Raw genomic sequence first — 18,305 nt, 5'->3', positions numbered from 1 at the left:
AAACAATCCTGCACCTTGACCTTTGACTTTGGGTGATTTGTTTCCACACAGACAGACTTATTGATACCAATAAGTGCTGGGAACAATCTTCCACACACACACACACACACACACACACACACACACACACACACACACACACACACACACACACACACACACACACACTCTTGTTTTGCTATATGTAGTGAGGACCATGTGTTGACTCCCATTGACTTCCATTGATTTTCAGTCATTTTCAACCCTTTCTATGCCCTAACCCTGACAATAACCCTAAACCTAACTATTAACAGTGCATGCCTAACCCTAACCTTAACCTAAAGTCAATTCACATCTTAGTCCTAAACCTAACCGTTAGCAAAATAGGTCGTGAGGACCAGCAAAATGTCCTCACTTTGGTACAAACGGTCCTCAATTTGATGGTGAAATTGGGAAAATGGTTCTCACTGTGATGCCAAGACAGGAACACACACACACACACACACACACAAGCACAAAGACACACACACACATCCGTGTTTTACTATCTTTATGAGGACTTTTCAGTTACTTCCATTGACTTCCATTCATTTTCCTTGATTTTTAGTGCCTAATCCTGACCCTAACCCTAACCAGTTAATACCTAACCCTAACAATAACTCAATTCATACCCTAGTCCTAAACCTAACCCCTGTCCCAAGAACGGAATTTGGAAAAGTGAGGACCAGGAAAATGTCCTCACTTTGTTAAAATGTCCTCACTTTGCGATAAAAATACGAAAATTGGTTCTCACTCAGCAACAAGTACACACACACACACACACACACACACACCTGCTGAAGAAGGGAAGCATCAAAAAGCAGAAGAAAGGAGATTTAAGTGACTTTGAATGTTGTTAGTGTTTGTCTGGTTGGACTGAATATTTCAGAACGTGATAATCTGCTGGGATTTTCACACACAAGAGAGAAAACATCCAGCTGTGTGGTGGAAAATGCCTTGTTTGAGGTTAGAAAACACAGGATAATGGGTGGACTGGTTCCAGATGACAGAAAGCAGCTCCAATAACCACTGGTTCCGAACCAAAGTATGCAGAAAACCATGTCTGAACATAGGAAGTGTGGAACCTTGGATCAGAGGGTCTATAGCAGCAGAAGACCACACCTGGTGCCACTCCTATCAGCTAAGAACAGGGAACCGAGGCTACAATTCACACAGATTTACCAGAACTGGATCAGAACAAGTTTGTTTCCTGGTGTGATGAGTCTGGATTTGAGCTTCAAGAATTAGATGGTCAGTTCAGAATTTGGTGTAAACAGGATGAAAGCACAGATCCATTCTGCCTTGTGTCAATGGTTCAGGCTGCGGGTGGTGATGTCATGGTATGAGAACATGTTCTTGGCACAGTTTGGGCCACTTTAGAACCATCTAAACATCACATAAACCCACAGCCTAAAGGAGTATGCCCATCTTCTGATGGATGCTTCCAGCAGGATAATGCTCCATGTCACAAAGCACAGATAATCTCAGATGGGCTTCTTTAAATGGGTTCACAGGACTCCAGTGGCCTCCACAGTCTCAGTCCAACAGAACACGAGTAGGATGTGGTGGAACGGGAGGTTCTCATCATGGATGTTCAACCAAAAAATCTGCAGCAACTATATGATGCTATCAGGTCAATATGAACCACTATAGGGTTTTAATGAGTCTATTTTGAGGTTTTGAAAACACAAGGAGCTTGATCCAGATGAGCAATTTGTTCTTAATCTGAACAGGAACCACCTTCGTATGAATGAGCAGAAATAAACAGGAACCAGTTGGAACTGGAGCATCTTTAGTCTTCCCACAACCTGGACATGTTCTCTTCCGGTCTGTCTGAGAACAGCAAGTCCAGCATGTGACCTCAGGAGGATTTAGCCTCAATGATCCTGTTACTCAGAGCTTTTTAAGGGGAACTGGTGCTTGACTCAGAGTGTTTGTCTGATGACGTTCTGTGCTCCGGGCCTGTTGACCTCCAGCATTCATTCTGTTTCTGTTTTACTGCAGAAGTGAGAGGAGACACTTCCTGTTTCTATATTAGTCCATCACATCTTGATGAGATGTCATGAACTAGGAAAAAATCTGAGCTTGTGATGTTTATTGATCCTGTGATTGATCAGGTCCCACTGCCACTGGTGGTGCTGGTGGATGTGATGGTGTTCATAGTCTCAGTCTGCATGAAAGAACCTGTCCTTGTGTGACTTTGTCTGCTCTGATTGGCTGAGGCTCGCACCCTGCTTCTGTTATGTAACAACGTTTCACAGGTGCATTGTGGGACAGGACGAGGTGACCGTGGTTGATTAGGGGGAAACCTGAGGTCGTTTTATCATGTCACCATGGCAACCAACCGGTTCAAACAAGCACATATACAAACATACACACACATGCAAAGAACGAGTTGCTATTATTGATGGATTTCCCGCCCCAGCTTCCATTATCTGATGTCACACACTAAAGGAATCTGATTGGCTGTGCAGAAGAGCGAGGATTACATAACGGGAGACACATCCATCAGGAGAAATGGGGAAGAGTTAAGAAAAGGAGAAGAAGGACAGATAGAATAATACATTTAGAAATGACTGAAGGTCAAGAAACAGGAGAACAGACAATGAATCAAGGATGAAGAGAAAAAGGAACCGATTAAAAAGGGCAGAAAACCAAAGTAGATTGGAGAGGATGAATCATAAAAGTGTCCAAGACAGAAAGGAGAAAACACTGACAAGAGGAGCAAAACACGCAATGAAAGAAAAGTCTGGAAAAAACAGGAATGGATGAGTGGATGAAGGGATAAAGGGGACAGGAAAACCAGAAGGAGGTGAACAAGGGAACAAAGGAATATAGGGGTGAGGCAGGGGGAGAAATAGGCTGAGCTGCAAAATAATCTGGGGCAACGGGACCACGTGGCCGTCTCCAAGACAACCGTCTCCCTGTCGGTCTGAGAGAGGGGGTGGAAGAGCTGTGATTGGCTGAACATGTGCAGTACATGTACTGTGATCCACAAATATTCAGACTATGTGTTAAAGTATGAGACATTGCCTCTAAAATGCAATTTTTCTCTCATTTTCATGTATTTCTGTTTCTGCAGAAGTATGCCTGCAAACACTTATCAGCAGCGTTAGTCCATGATCAGATGTAGAGCTGTGCTTTCTTAGAAGCCAGTAATGATGGGCAGTAATATACAGTCAGCTGTGTGCAGTTCATCAGCTTGTCTCTGTCGCCCACTAGTGGACACTTTGACAGAAGTATCTGATTTAATCAAAGTTGAACAACAAACTCAAAGTTAAGCTGCAAATTAGGGCTCCTTCCTGACCTTGGGTCCCCAAAAGAACATATAACCCAGAACAGGTTTTCAAATGCACCATTTGTATGCTGACAACTAAAAACCTTTAAATGTTTACAAAGTCTTCATTTAATATCAGCTGCTTGTGTCTGACATGAGAAAACATTGTTATCCAGTTTCCATAACGACCCAGTCTTTATAACGGGGGTCGGGTGGGATAGTGCTGCTGGAGGGCCAGGTTACACCCTGGACAAGTCACTAACCACTAACTTTGCTGATTCCACCAGTAACAATATTAATATTAATAATACTCTTCCATCCTTCTATTGTCTATACCCACTTACCTATGCAGGGTCATGAGGGAGGGGCACTTTGGTTCAGTTTTAAGCACTACAACGATCTTTCTGTTCCACACGTCTCCATTTTAATGTTGTTTGTGTGTGTTCATGTCTCCGCTTTGTTACCTGAGTGAAACATTGCTTCACTTTTTGCAGTTGAAGCAGTTACCTCTGCTCCCACATAAGGAAGCTAAATAACCTCTGCTGATCCTTTAGAGTTCCTGCTGCAGCCCTTCTGTCTGTTATCAGGGCTAAATTAGGGTTCCAAGCAGCAGCCACGGAGTATGGAAAACCTTTTGTTATTGGGTTGATATTTCTTCTTCTTCTTTAAAACTCACACTGAAGCCTAAATCAGACAAATCTGGAGATTAAGTAAGTTCAGTACGTTCACCACTGCTTTGATATCAAAATTCTCTAGCGTCCACCAGTAGGTGGCACTATTCCTAATGGGTGGGGCTTGGAGGTTTGCAACCTGTGGCTCCAGAGCAGCAGATGGCCCTTTGGACCTTCCACAGTGGCTCTTATTAACTTGGGCTAAAAACTGAAGATCCAACCAATGTTTTTAAATATAGATATATAAAAAAGATGAAGGTTTCAGCAGTTTCTCAGGGTTTTCTCTGAATATTTGCACTCAATTTCCACAACAGATTGACACTAACAATTTCAGTAATATTTTTTCTGAACTGTTCTTCTTCTCATCAGGTCAGAAACTCTGTGCTTTTTGTTTTACCTAATTTTCCACAAATATCAACATCCCCTAGAAGAAAATGTATCCATCCTCTTTTTGCTAAAGTTTTCTTGATTTTATTACCTAAAAAAGAAACAAAATAGTGGCTCTCTAAAAATAACAACAAATTTCCAATCGCAGATATTTATCAAATATTAAAAGTTTTGTTTTTTCAAAAGGTCATGCAACATTAGAAGCTTTATTTAGCTAGACCAGGGGCGTTTTTAGGGTCTCCAAACATTGGAGGCTTTAGCCCAAATCCAAAATATTTAGATTTGAATAAGAGAATTTATAGGTAATTTAAAGTTAAAATAATATAGGACATATTGTACCAGTTCTCTGTCTCAGCTGGTTTTAGACTGAATGTAAATTATTGTGAATCAAACAAAAAAGGTTAGCAATAATTTAACTTTTTATTTTTGTTAGAAGCTGAATGAAGGACAAGGAGAAACAGAGTTGAGCTCTGATGAAAAACCATTTTGCTGAAGCAAATAATGACACATTTTGAGGTATTTAGAAAAGAACTTAACCTGAATTTTTGCTGACAAAAGTTTTTCTTAAACTCAGAGATGTTTACTTTTGGTCAGATAGATGTGCTTCTTTTCTCATCTACATAAATGACCTTTTTAAACTTTATTCTCATAAAGTGTTCCACTCCTGAGGCTCCATTGTCTTTATACTTGTATTTCAAAAAAGGAAAGTGGTATAAAGTTGATTTTTCTAAATCTTAGTCAAATGGTAAAATCCTAAAACACATTTATTTTATTATGCCAAGAGCTTTCGAAACATTTTATTAAACTTGTTCCTTCATTTATGAACCTGTTCTCTTTTATCGCCATCTTTTCAGCCCTTCATTCCACTTCTGAAGAAATTTGTCTGCCAAAAATAAGAAATTAAACATTTTTCAACACATTCTGTTGTTCTGACTGAACATGTGAGACATTAGTGCAGTTCTTCCTATTAAACACTTTGAGAGGAAACGGTGTTAAGTTGTGGTGTTTAAAATATAGCATAGAGCCTCATCCTGGACCTTATCGGTACTAATATTACAGTTATTAATAACTGTATACATATGGTATGTATGTCTCACCTTCAGTAAAACCGTATCCTTCTTTAATTACTTTAGTTTATATAACATTACATGTGTAATTCAGAAAAATAAAATAGTTAACTAATTAATGGTCCACATGTGATTAATTGCTATGATTTATTTCTTAATTATCCAGCATCTTTAAACCCAGAGGTGTGTGTTTAGAATCAGCACAGAAGATATGAAAGAGAAGAAGGAGGTTTACTTTCTAACTTTCTACTACGTCTTACTGGAACCAGGAGATATTTTCCTGGTTTATTGAGCAACACCTGGTTCTGTCTACATGTAGAACTGGACTAAAAACATCCGCCCCGGAAGCCCAGGTCTAACTACTGTAATGGAAAATTCTTTTAAAGTGCTCTGATATTCCCTTCACCTCTCACATTTGTTTCTGTGTTGTATCACTCACAGGTGACCTTCCATCTACCTCTCACCTCTGACCTCTGTGTTTTGTTAGTGTTCTGTTTTTTAGAGCAGATGGACTCTAAATTCCAATGCTGGAGAGTTTAATGGTTAAGACCCATCATTTAGGATGATGTCAGGAAGGGCAGTTAGGTCTGTTCCTAGATAACCTTGTCACCTTTGAACTCAAGAAGGGTTTGGGTCATAAAACACAGACTCTTGGAAGTTGAGATAACACAGTCATGTTCTGGTATAAATACTGTGTGTAAATGTTGATCGGGGCTCTGTTTCACTGACTAACCTCAGTGTCAGGGTCTTCAAACGCTGAATGCCTTTGAATAAAACTTATAAGAAAAAGTCCGGATTTTCTCTTGTTATGAGTCAACTTCTACCCACTTTGATAAGAAAATTCCACAACAATTTTAGCGTCACGAACAGGATCTAACGTGCCAGAGGAGACCGCAGGATGGGACACGGACGCCTGGCCAGCCTGAGAGTTGTTCTCAGTCCACCTCCATATTACGGTAGTGGAGTCCGGGTGTCCGCCTGCGGCTTCTGGCTGATTAGATCCGAACAATTTGTCTTCAAATATATCTGGGTGAGAAGTTGCTCTGTATGATATAATGTATATTATTATTTTTATTACACATTAACCATCATCTCCTAACTAATTAATTAGGTTCCAGAGTTGCGAGAGGGAGGACATCAGCTGAGGGCCCGGTTACCCTGCAAAAGGAATTGCAGGGAGGTTCTTATTGGTAACAATAAGATAAAGCAAAACACAGGGTTTTGCGGGTGGTTTTTAGCAATTTTCTACACCTCATAAAGGAGAAAAGCCAGTCGGCAGACGTGCCGCTGAACAGGTAAAAAAAAAAATGGTTCCGGAACCTTGAGGCATCAGGGGTGTCTCCTTCTTCAGACTCTGATTTATAAAATAATGAAAGGAAAAAGTGGGGATGATTGTGTTAAATGTGCTTTAATTTGGAAGATAAGTTTGGTTTTTCACAGCGTGGAAGTTTGAGTGTAAATAAGTTAAATAGTTTAAAAAGTTTCAAGTAAAACAGTTGATGGAAAAATAAATAAATAAAAAACATAAGAAAAGATTAAAAAGCACAGAGTGCATCAATTAAGGGGTTAAAGAGTTAAAACTTTCCTGAAGGAAGTTTTGTTTGTCTTAAATATTGCGATCAGTCGGTAAAGAAGGTAAAAGTGAAAAGGGACATTAGAGATGCGAAAAGAAAGTTGTTTTAGAAAGGAGTATAGTTCATGTTGTGGAAGGAAGTGACAGGCAGGGGGACAACTGACTGACTGACTGATAATATTTCTTTGTGCAAAATCTGAACCTATACTAAACTTTTCTTCTGCCTCTCTCACACACAAATACACACATATATGGGATTTGAGTTCAACATCTGCGTTTTTGAGTCTGGATTTTAGAAACCTGCCCTTCTCCATGGCTACTCCACCAGAGACGCTTCTCCAGCACGGCCTGAAAGAGAGAGATCTGCCTTCCTGCATGTTGAAAATCGCAGTGTGACTTTCTACAAAAAAAAAAAAAACGAAACTCAGAAGAAAATCCAGATTCTCTGAGATGGACAACGATCCATGCTGTTTGCAAGAGCCAGAAGAGTGATACACTGGATTTATATTGAAAGCACATCTTATGCGGGCAGAAGAGAAACCGGAGCAAAGTTTCTTCTTTCTCCCTCCTGGAGAAGTTAAAGTGGACAAAGAATGATTGAATGTCTCACCAACAGACCTGGGAAGGGCCTGGTTGTTTTTTGGACTGATAGAGGACTGTGTGACAGTCTGACTCTGGAGCGATTTAGAAACTGATGGAGGTAACGTACAAACACACACACATTTGCATAAATCTTTTCCTATTTTCTGCAATGAAGAACGCTTATTAACCGCTTCTCATGTGATGCTTACTTGACGTTGACAGATATAGCGGGTTAAAATATTATTTTAGGGTTAGAAAAGTATCTTTAAAAGGGTGATAACTTAACTCATTTGATACTTTCCAGTTAATTATTTTAGAGAAACAAGTTCTCTTTCGTCGTGGAATATTCAGGGTCAATTATTCTAGTTATTAAAAGTTATTAAAAAGCAGAGGAAGTTACAACATCTCCAAAACTCAGCAGTAACCAAGTGTTTCTATGTTATTCTCAGGACAGATCTCATGAAGGAGTATTTTTATAAAACCCAGCACATGCGTAACACCTGATGGGTTTCTCCTTCAGATATTATTTTCTGTTGTCAGATTTTGTATCCCATAAATCTAATGGGTAGAGACCTCATTAAAACAGTCTTAGTTCTACTGCAGATGGTCTTCATACAGTTTCTGACACAGTATTTACAGTTTGGTGCAGTTTTTGTCCGCAAGTGTTAACTGACGCTTGTGGAAAGTACAAATTCATTGTTTTTCACAGCAGCTGCTGGGAAGAGGTTATATTAGTGTTTTTTTCTTCCCTCTTCTGATTCATGCAGCGTGTTTATTTACACTGTACCTTATATCAGGTCCTGACAAAAACTATGAAAGATTTGGTTCTGCAGGTTCTTTTTTCTCCCTTTGGAGAAGGAAAGGACACCGGATCAGTTCTGTGTTGCACAGAAATATTAAAACACTTGTTGTTTTCTAAGATATCACCAGCTAAAAACTTTTAAAACTTTTGAGAGTAATTGGTTTTGTTAAACATATTTCCCTTGGTAAAACAAACCTTTAAAATGAGAATGAAAAATGGGGTTATTTAGAAAGAATCTGATTGGACAGTGGTACCACACAAAAATTAAACTAATTCCTAAAAGACTCTGCATGAAAAGGCCTTCAGAACCGTGGAGTTATTTTCCACCACAGTATCAAGTTTTTAAGCATGCTTTTTCTTTATTTTAAAACAGATCTGGTTTTTGTTTTGTTTTTGGTTTTTTTAGCATAATGTTTGTCTGAAGCTTATTATGAACTGGGTTAGAAGCAAATATGATCTGAGGTAAATTAGGAGCTGTGAACTAATAATTTTAAATCTGATTATTGTCCAAGCAGAAATAATATATTTAGCCAATCCTTCAATCTCTGCAGAAAGTTAACACCATTGTTCAATGCAGTAGTACTCAACCTGTGGTTCCTGGACTCCTGAAGCCTGTAAGCCATAGATTTTGGGTCCATGAAATTATAAGACTTAATTAAAGGTAGGCTGATTACTTATTAAAATAGATCTAAGCCAATGATGAGTTCCAGTCATTTTGGTGACTTTGAAATGCAATAATACTCAAAATTTCTACTCTGGGGAACACAGATTGGTGCTGAAGAGTTTAGTTTTGGAACCAAGGTTAGGATTTTTATAACAGAATAAAGACAAGTAAAATCCTTTATTTTAGGAAAAGAAAAGAAATAAAGGCTCTCTTAACAGTAAGAGGATGGTCGGCTCAAACTCAAGTCTCCTTGTTTGATTTCTTAGGGTTTAAAGATTAAAGGAATACATAGGAGTACAAAGGTACACAAGGTAATTTCAGATTACTAAGAGATAAAATATTGGAACATTTATCACCATTGGATTATTAAAGAGGGGTTCTAGTGATAAGTTCTCCCCGACTCTCAAAATTTAAATAGCCAAATTAAAGAAAATGATGTTTGTTCTTTTTTGAAACATTATGTGGGAAAAAGTCCAGTTTGGAGACAAGCTTCTTATCTTAATTTATGATTAAGTCAAACACTGCAGTTTTGTTTAGTTTGGGTATAACATAAAAATGTCAACGCTGACTTTTCTAATTTCCCCTCGGGGATCAATAAAGTATCTTTGAATTTGAATTGAATTAAATTAAACATACTTCTTTGCATTTAACTTGAAATTCTGCAATGCAGCTGCGATCAAATTGAGCAAAACAAAAAGAGAATTATAACAATAACTCTCAGGATTGTAGTTATTATTACAGAGTTACAGTACAAAGAATTAGCAAAAGGTTTCAGCATCAGTAAATTTGGATTAATTTAAGAGAAAACTGTTGCTGTGCTTCTAAATACTTTGAGATTTTCTGGACTATGTGCACTGATTTAAAAAAAAAACAATCCTGAAGATTGTCATAACAAAATTGATCAATTATAGCATTAAAAGATATGGCTGAGAAAACATATTCTGAAAAGAGATTGTTAAACATTTCTTTGAATTCTTGAAGCTTCAAATTTGGCCATTTGTCTGTCTCTGATGTTTTGTCTTTGTTTTGTTGGAATTAATGTTTGTTTATATGTTGCATAAAACAATAATCCATGTTTAGAATAATGTTTCTAAATCCCAGATTGATTAAAACTTTGAGTTTTCAGGAGAGTTAAGAAGCAGCTTGTTTCTGAGGTAGGTGCATGTTAATAGCTTTGCAGTTTAAGTTACACTAATGTGGGATGGGATGAAGAAACTGTGGGTCCGCCCATAGGCTGTCAATCAAAGGTTGGTTCTGCCTGACTCCGCCCACCTACCAGGTTGGTTCATGCCTTTGTTGTCATGGTAACGCTCAGCACCTCCCTTCCTGAGTTTTAACACTGTTTAAGAGACAATAGAATCAAAATGCTTGTAGTGATTGTTGCCTTAATAACATGTTTTTTTTTTGTATAATGATTAAGGATGTAGCATGACTTTTAGATTTATGTGTTTTATTGTTAAAAGGTTAATGAAATAGTTTAAACTAGTTTGAAGAATTAGTTTTGCATGCAGAATCATTGGTGATTTATTAGATTGAAAGTGTCCCCTGGTGCCATTAAGCTAGCTGACAGTTCAAGATATGCAAAAGTAAGGAATATATTTTTGATAAAGAATCAGAGTCATGCCTTTATACTTGGTGGGAATTATTTATTAGATTCAATTTGTAGGGTTTATTCATCCAAATTACATTGGATGTCCATTAATCTAATACTCATCTTTGTACAAGACAAATTAGGATGATATGTGACTAATTTCTAAGTGAAACATTGATGAACTAAATAATTACAGTTTGTGTTTAGTTGTTAATGGAACTGAATTGCAGTTAAAAACATCTGGATTTTCTTTATGTTGCTTTCGTTAAATTCATAGTGACACATAGTTCTGTCAGAATTCATTTCTTTGGTTCTATGTAATGTGATCTTGGTTACTAAAACATTTTTGTACAAACTTTTTGCTGGATTGTCGCATGGGTTGGACCCTGCGCCAGAAGAGAGGAATGTCAGAATAAAGCAACATGGGGTTCCAAAAGTTTTAGCACTCATGGGAAAAAGGGTAGTTCATACCTCCAGTGAGGACTTAGTGACAATGCGAGAGAGACGTTGTACTTTGTTTATATAAATGGTGCATAGCTCCCTAAGACCACATTATGAAAACCTCTCTGAAATTATGGTGTTGATTCTTTTGTGAAATTTTATATCTCCACAGATTAGACCATTTTTGAAATTATTTTCGGGTATTCTGAAACTATGAAATATTGACCATTAATCAGACCTTCCTCAAACATCATGTCACATTTTTGATATTCAGAATATTTAGCTGATGGTCACTGCTAGTATATCAGGTGAAGTCAGAAGATCAATTCTTTGGATTTTGTTGGATGTTTTGATGAAGTTCATGTAGTTAAGCACTTAGGTTTGAGAATGGGACTTTGAATTGAAAATTAGCCAAGCGTTGTGAAGGCTCTACCTATTGTTCTCACTTATATGAGATTGAGACAAAGGACAGAGGCAAATCTCAGTCCTTTTGAAGTGCTGTGTGGCAGGTCTCCTAATTTGGACATGGGGATATTGCCAAGATAATTTTCTTCCACATCTTTGTGTGAAGATAGGATGTTGTTTTACTGTCAAAACCTGTCCACTGTGTTTTCTCAAGTTTCACAGACAGTGAAGGCTGCATTACCAGAAACAGCCACTTCCACCCTCCAGTCCTTTATTCCTGGCGACTGGATTCTGGTCAGAGAATCTAGGAGAAAACACAGGAAGTCCAGGTGCTGGAATGGCCCATATCAGATCCTACTAGACACCCAGGAAAGCTGCAGGAAAGCTGCAGGAAAGCTCCAGCTCCTCCAGCTTCATCTGGCTTCCAGGACAAGTCATCTTCCAACTGGATCATCCACGGCCTGAAAGGTGTGAGGACAGCGGACCACCATAAGATAAAGAACTGTAAGCTGATCACTGGCGAGTGATTGAAGAGGTGGTTGAAGAACATAGTTCTTACAAGGACACAATAATCCCTTGGGCAGTGCAACGTTATTTCAGAATCTACTTAAGGCCATCGCATTGCCTGAAAGTTAAAAATCATAAGTTGGACTATGGAAGCCTAACTTCAAGCAGGTTAGAGTTCCTGTTTCTAAACATATTTCTAGAGGAGCTTCCTACGACCGCCCACCTGTACCAGACTGGTAACAGGGCAGCTTGAAGCGCAGAAGCCACTCAGGAGAGGCAGCAGGATTTTTGTTTTTTTTAAAGTTGTTTATAATTTGTTTTCTTTGAGAAAAAACTGTTTGCTTTCAGTACCAGAAGAAAGGACATTCCACTTCAAGGTCACGATGCAGTTAAATGGAAGATGGTCTGTTCTGATGCTAATGATTGGTATTTCAAGTATTTTTATAACTCTTGTGTTCATTTGGGAAAAGGTGCAGCAAAGACAATGTAAGGCTAATTTGAGGAATTGTGTAAATAATAGTCATCAGCTGATTCGAAGAGAGATCCATCACTTTTCTGACTACTATGATCATACTGATAATGTCTGGTGGCAACTGATGCATCAAACCGTGAGGAAGATAAGAAATTATTGTTGTTATGTTTGTTGTTTGATTCCACATGCTATTAATGATCAACCATTTTTGGTACCAGTTCCTATTGATACTGCTTATACTCTAGCTACTTTCTTTCCAGATAACCGGTTGGTGGAGATCGTTTTTCCTTGGGTGAGGAATTATACTGTACGGAAAAGCAGAAATGTTGGTAAATTTTCCTTGATCCACAGTAATACATCTAGACCTTGTCCTGTCAGGACTGATCCGTATACTATTTCAGAATCTTTGGCTCCAGATCCTTTTGTGTTAACTCTTAATCTTACAGCCTTACCGAATGGAAGTCAATTGTATGGCATGGCAGGTAAATTAACCAGGGTTCTTGTTACTTTTCCTAGTAGAGATGGGTTCTCGTGTCCTAAGAACATGGTTTGGATGTGTGGAAACAGATCATATCTGTATCTGCCTGCTAATTGGTCTGGAGTATGTTATCTAGCTCATTTACTACCTACAGTCAGAACTTATGATTCAATCAGCCCATTATTAGAGAGGAAGACAATGCTCAAACGGCAAAAGAGAGCTAGGATCCCACATTGGAAAGGGATTTTGGGTACAATTTTTCCTAATTATGGTGCTGCTAACGCCGCCCATAGGATTAATGAGTTGTCAGTTGAGTTAGAAAATCTTACTGCTTTATCTGAGGAAGGTTTCACTGTTCTACCTACGGAGCAGCAGGCTATAAGAACTATAAGTTTGCAAAATAGAATGGCTTTGGATTATCTGTTAGCTGAGAGGGGTGGCGTTTGTCATTTAATTGGGGAACAATGTTGCACTTTTATTCCCGATGTGTCTAAGAACATGACGAATATCCATGATAAGTTTGAGGACTTGCTGACGACCCAACAGAAGGAGAATATGAGTTCCTCTTGGAATCCTTGGTCTTGGTTCTTTACTGGTGGATGGACATCTTGGTTAGTAAAGATTGGAGTGATTCTTTTATGTTTCTTTTTGATTTTGCTGTTTCTTTCATGTTGTATTATTCCAATGGTTAGGGGAATGGTGATGAGACTGGTACGTTTTTCTGTGTTGCCTGTTGATGAGGATGTGAACTTAATTTCTGTTTGTCATGATTGTGATGATTCTGCATTTACAGTGGCAGATGGTATGGATACCGATGGATTTTATGTTGCTTGAGATGCTTTACAGTAGATCTTAGAGGAAGCCATGACATAACACATGTATTTGTTATGTATTCTTTTCTTTTATTAGTTTTACTTTGATTATAAGCTTTGGGTGATGGTTTTGTAGAATTTTCTTTTAGTTTTGTGATTATCTTGTAATCAGAAGAAAGGAGTGTAATGGAAAATTCTTTTAAAGTGCTCTGATATTCCCTTCACCTCTCACATTTGTTTCTGTGTTGTATCACTCACAGGTGACCTTCCATCTACCTCTCACCTCTGACCTCTGTGTTTTGTTAGTGTTCTGTTTTTTAGAGCAGATGGACTCTAAATTCCAATGCTGGAGAGTTTAATGGTTAAGACCCATCATTTAGGATGATGTCAGGAAGGGCAGTTAGGTCTGTTCCTAGATAACCTTGTCACCTTTGAACTCAAGAAGGGTTTGGGTCATAAAACACAGACTCTTGGAAGTTGAGATAACACAGTCATGTTCTGGTATAAATACTGTGTGTAAATGTTGATCGGGGCTCTGTTTCACTGACTAACCTCAGTGTCAGGGTCTTCAAACGCTGAATGCCTTTGAATAAAACTTATAAGAAAAAGTCCGGATTTTCTCTTGTTATGAGTCAACTTCTACCCACTTTGATAAGAAAATTCCACAACACTACGCACCTGAGCTAGACTGAAGGAAAAAAGGACTCCTAGGTCATGTCTTTCTTAAAATGTATCTGAAATCTTAAAGCTGAGAAAACAATAGAAAACAAAGCTTCATTGCTGTGTAGCTGAAAACATAATCCGGTATAACTTTTATAGTAACAAATATTTGGCCCAAATTTGAGTCCTGAGTCAGAAACATGATCCTGAGGCAGTTCCTGAACATTTGATCCACACCAGACTATCATCCAGTTCAACGTCCGTCATTCTACTGTTTCACAAGTTCTAGTGAAATAAGTAAATTCTTCGACCTTCAAAGTTTCCAGCTTATCCCAACGAAGCGTGTGTTGATCAAACTGGTGCAGGTTCTGTTTGCGTACTACACTATATTGCATATTAGCAATAGGTGATTGCGATCATTAAAACATGCATGTCACTGATCTACAAAAAAAGTGAGTTTGGACCGGTGCTGCCAGTGGTGGGAATTCCAGTTATTTTCAGGGATCCGGATCATGTGGCTAAAATCATTAAGAAGAGCCAGGTTTTTTTGGCTCTCAAACAATTATTCTTCTTTAAATCACCATAAAATTCTTCATATTTCTTTATGAGGAAAAATCAAAGGCGCTTACAAAAATCAGTGGAGGCTGAACACCAGGGGGCGCTGAAATAAGTAGCTCCCAGATGGCTTCTCAATGACCAAGCCAATGCATGCTGCTGTTTTTCATTTTAACTCTGTTTATTTGGTTCAGTTCAAAGCAAGAGGAGCCCTTGATATACTGTCATGGAAATAGAAAGCACCCCTTCTGTTAGCTCTAGGGCATAAACAAATAAACTTTTGGTACCAGGTTCTACAAAGATACAAAAACACCTGGGGTTATGGTACTAAAAGAGATGAACCCAAAATAGACCTGGCATCTGTAGTGACTGGCTGGGGATTGATGGGACAAAGAGATGCATAGAAAAACATACAAAGGCACTGAGCCAGGAGTACTTTCTGTTGGAGAGAAGACCCAGGAGAGTACACAGAGTAGATAGCAGCAGTAGTTTCTTCTGTGGTTCCGTCCAGACACACCTAATCACAGAAGCATTAAGCCAGGAGTACTTTCTGTAGGAGAGAAGACCCACAGTGTTAACAGCAGTATAGCTCTCTTATTGCTGGTCTAGTTGGTGTTAGCAGGACTTCCTTTCTACAAACCTGCTGTGAAAATGCTTCAGTCTAATTCAGGTAAGGTACAAACTACTATTAAATCCTTCTCTTTAACAAGAATTAAAACCTCTTTAAAGCTGTTTCATTTACCCTCTCATTATTTCATCCATTTGGAATGACTGACGCCCCTTAAATACCTGGAGATCAGTTCACACATTGGGATCTTCTCCAAAAGAAATAAATTCCCATTTACTCAGAACTTTCTTATTTGAACCAGAATTTAACTGTTGATATTCATGCACTTTTAATAAATTCAAAACGTCTGTAAAGAATAATCCATGAAGAAGCAGAATGAAACATGTGACGTTTATTCAGGAGGAATCCCAATGAAGGGCAAGGAGTCACAGTGGGAGGAAACCACAGTGATTTGGATGACCCAACGGGCCGGTCCCTCTGCATCTGGTCTTGGTGTTAAGCACAGCAACTCCTGTTTCTGTCTGGACAGAACCAATGAAAACTATCTCAAATGTGGTCTCTCTAACCGTTCAAACTAACATCAGAAATGATTTAAGAAAAGTCAGAGTGAACCTAAGAAAGCATCATGGAGGAAACCAGCAGCAGAAGGAAGGCAACAAGATTTTAACCAAAAATCCTTCCAGTAATTCCTCAGAGGTCAACCGCTGAGAGATCGAGCTGTTGGACCACATGTTGAGCTGAATATTGGACCATTTGCACGTTACTGGACGCTACCAAGCCGTTTGGCGTCATTGGCCATTTTGTATCCCAGGATAGCCCGCTACTACGAATCCCAGCGGCCACCGCGGCTGACATGACGGGGCATCCCAAGTTTGACGTCATGGAAAGCATGAATGAAGGTGGCCCCTTTAAAAGCTTTGCTTTTCACACTGGAAAGTAACTGAAGTGCATCTCTGGAGAAGAAGTCCGACGTGGATTCTTCATTTATTCTCCTTCATTGGCCAACGAAAAATGCACGAAAGAGGTTTCTGGAATGAGAAGGCCAGAAATTTCACTTTGCCGATCGAAGACGTGAGTTTTTCAACACGTAACCAAACCCCACGGAGTTTCAAGGAGACTCCCTCCTTGTTTTGTTCTAGTCGACTGCTGACGGTCAGATCATATTTTTCCGTTTTGCCAAGGAGGACAAAAGACGGAGATTGACCACTTTCTTGGAGTATCCGTGGACGTGTGGAACTCTTCAACCCCCTTTCTCTCTCACTCGCTGCCCCAGAAGGAAGACTTCAACAAGTAAAATCCACCTTTTATTTTTATTTCTTTATCAGGAATAGCTTGGGCAGGATAGAGGAGGTTTTAGTGCGATGTAGAATCGCCACTTACAGTCGAATGTCTTCTGAATTGTATGTGCATGCCATTGTCTTTTGAAACATGATTACTGTTGTTTTCTGAGGCCGCCGGGTCTCGCAAGATTGTGCTTTTACTGTGTGAACACCTGAGAACAGGTGTGCCGTGAAAATGGACTGCTATAATAACCTTACGGTGAAAATCAACCGTTTTCTTTGTCTTCAACTTCATGTTTTATTGGTTGCCGCCAAAAGTTTTATAACCCTTTGTGTTTTCGAACATCCCCAGCGGTGGGGGACGTTTTATGACTGCCTGCATCTCACTGAGCTACACTTTCTGGCGGGCTGCGCTCCCAAAGCTTTGTTCAACACCATATTCCCTTGTCATATTATCACTTTTGCCATAACTGCTGGTTTAATTCCATACACACCCACTGTTGTTTTGCTTTATTTTGTTTAGTTAGATATTTTACCCTTTTGTGTAGAACGTTGCATGTTTGATTAGGTGAAGATTATTGAATTGGAAGAGCGGATTGTATCAGGCGGTTGATTCAATAAAGATTCATGTAGATAAAGAGAAGTCGTTTGTGTTTATTTTGTGCAAGAGTGATTTGTCAGTCAAAATAAGGTCAAAGTTCCCCCCGTTTCCGCAGAAACGGTCGATTAAACAGTGACATGTCTGGTAATACTTATCAATTATTACTGAGTATTTAACGGTTGTAATTATCAAAGGCGTTGAGCCACAATTACAACACCAGAAGACATCTCTGGTTTCAATTCATAAATGAGGATTTTTGGTTAAGAAATTAATTTTGTCAAATTATATTTTTTTATCATAATTATTGATAAATATTAATTAATCAATAATCATAATCCCAACAGAGCCCTGATCATGATTAGAACCACAACCAGAATTAGCTTTATTGGGGAGGTTTGTGCACACAGACAAGGAATTTGCCTTTTGTTTCACGTAAAAGAACCCAGCGATTAGAGAAAACTCAACAGGGAAGTCAGACAAAAGTGTTTTAGAGAGAGATTCCTTGCTTTGTGGTACCTGCTGACCAACTAACTTGTATATAGCACCCCCTCTGGCGAAGATGTGTAAAGACCCTCTGTTATATTTTTAAGAAAGTCAGCAATGAGAAACTCATTAACTACAAACAACTCAATTAAAGGGGACATATGATGCAAAATCCACTTTCTTAGCCCTTAAATACCTGTTGTGTACTTGGAGTCTGTAGTTGAGCTTTGCAGAGATATATTATATTATATATACTATTATATTATATTATATTTTGTTTGGGTCGTATTTTTCAGTTTGTTCTGTTTTCTCTATCATCTTTTTTTGTTTTTCCAACTGTTTCGTCAGTATTTGCTGCTGAACAGTTAAATAAGGTCACGGACCAATTCGTGTATCCGCCATCCATCCATC

This window comes from Girardinichthys multiradiatus, chromosome 15, assembly GCF_021462225.1.
Source record: "Girardinichthys multiradiatus isolate DD_20200921_A chromosome 15, DD_fGirMul_XY1, whole genome shotgun sequence".
In the NCBI taxonomy this organism is placed as follows: domain Eukaryota; kingdom Metazoa; phylum Chordata; class Actinopteri; order Cyprinodontiformes; family Goodeidae; genus Girardinichthys; species Girardinichthys multiradiatus.
This window is presented reverse-complemented; position numbering follows the sequence as displayed.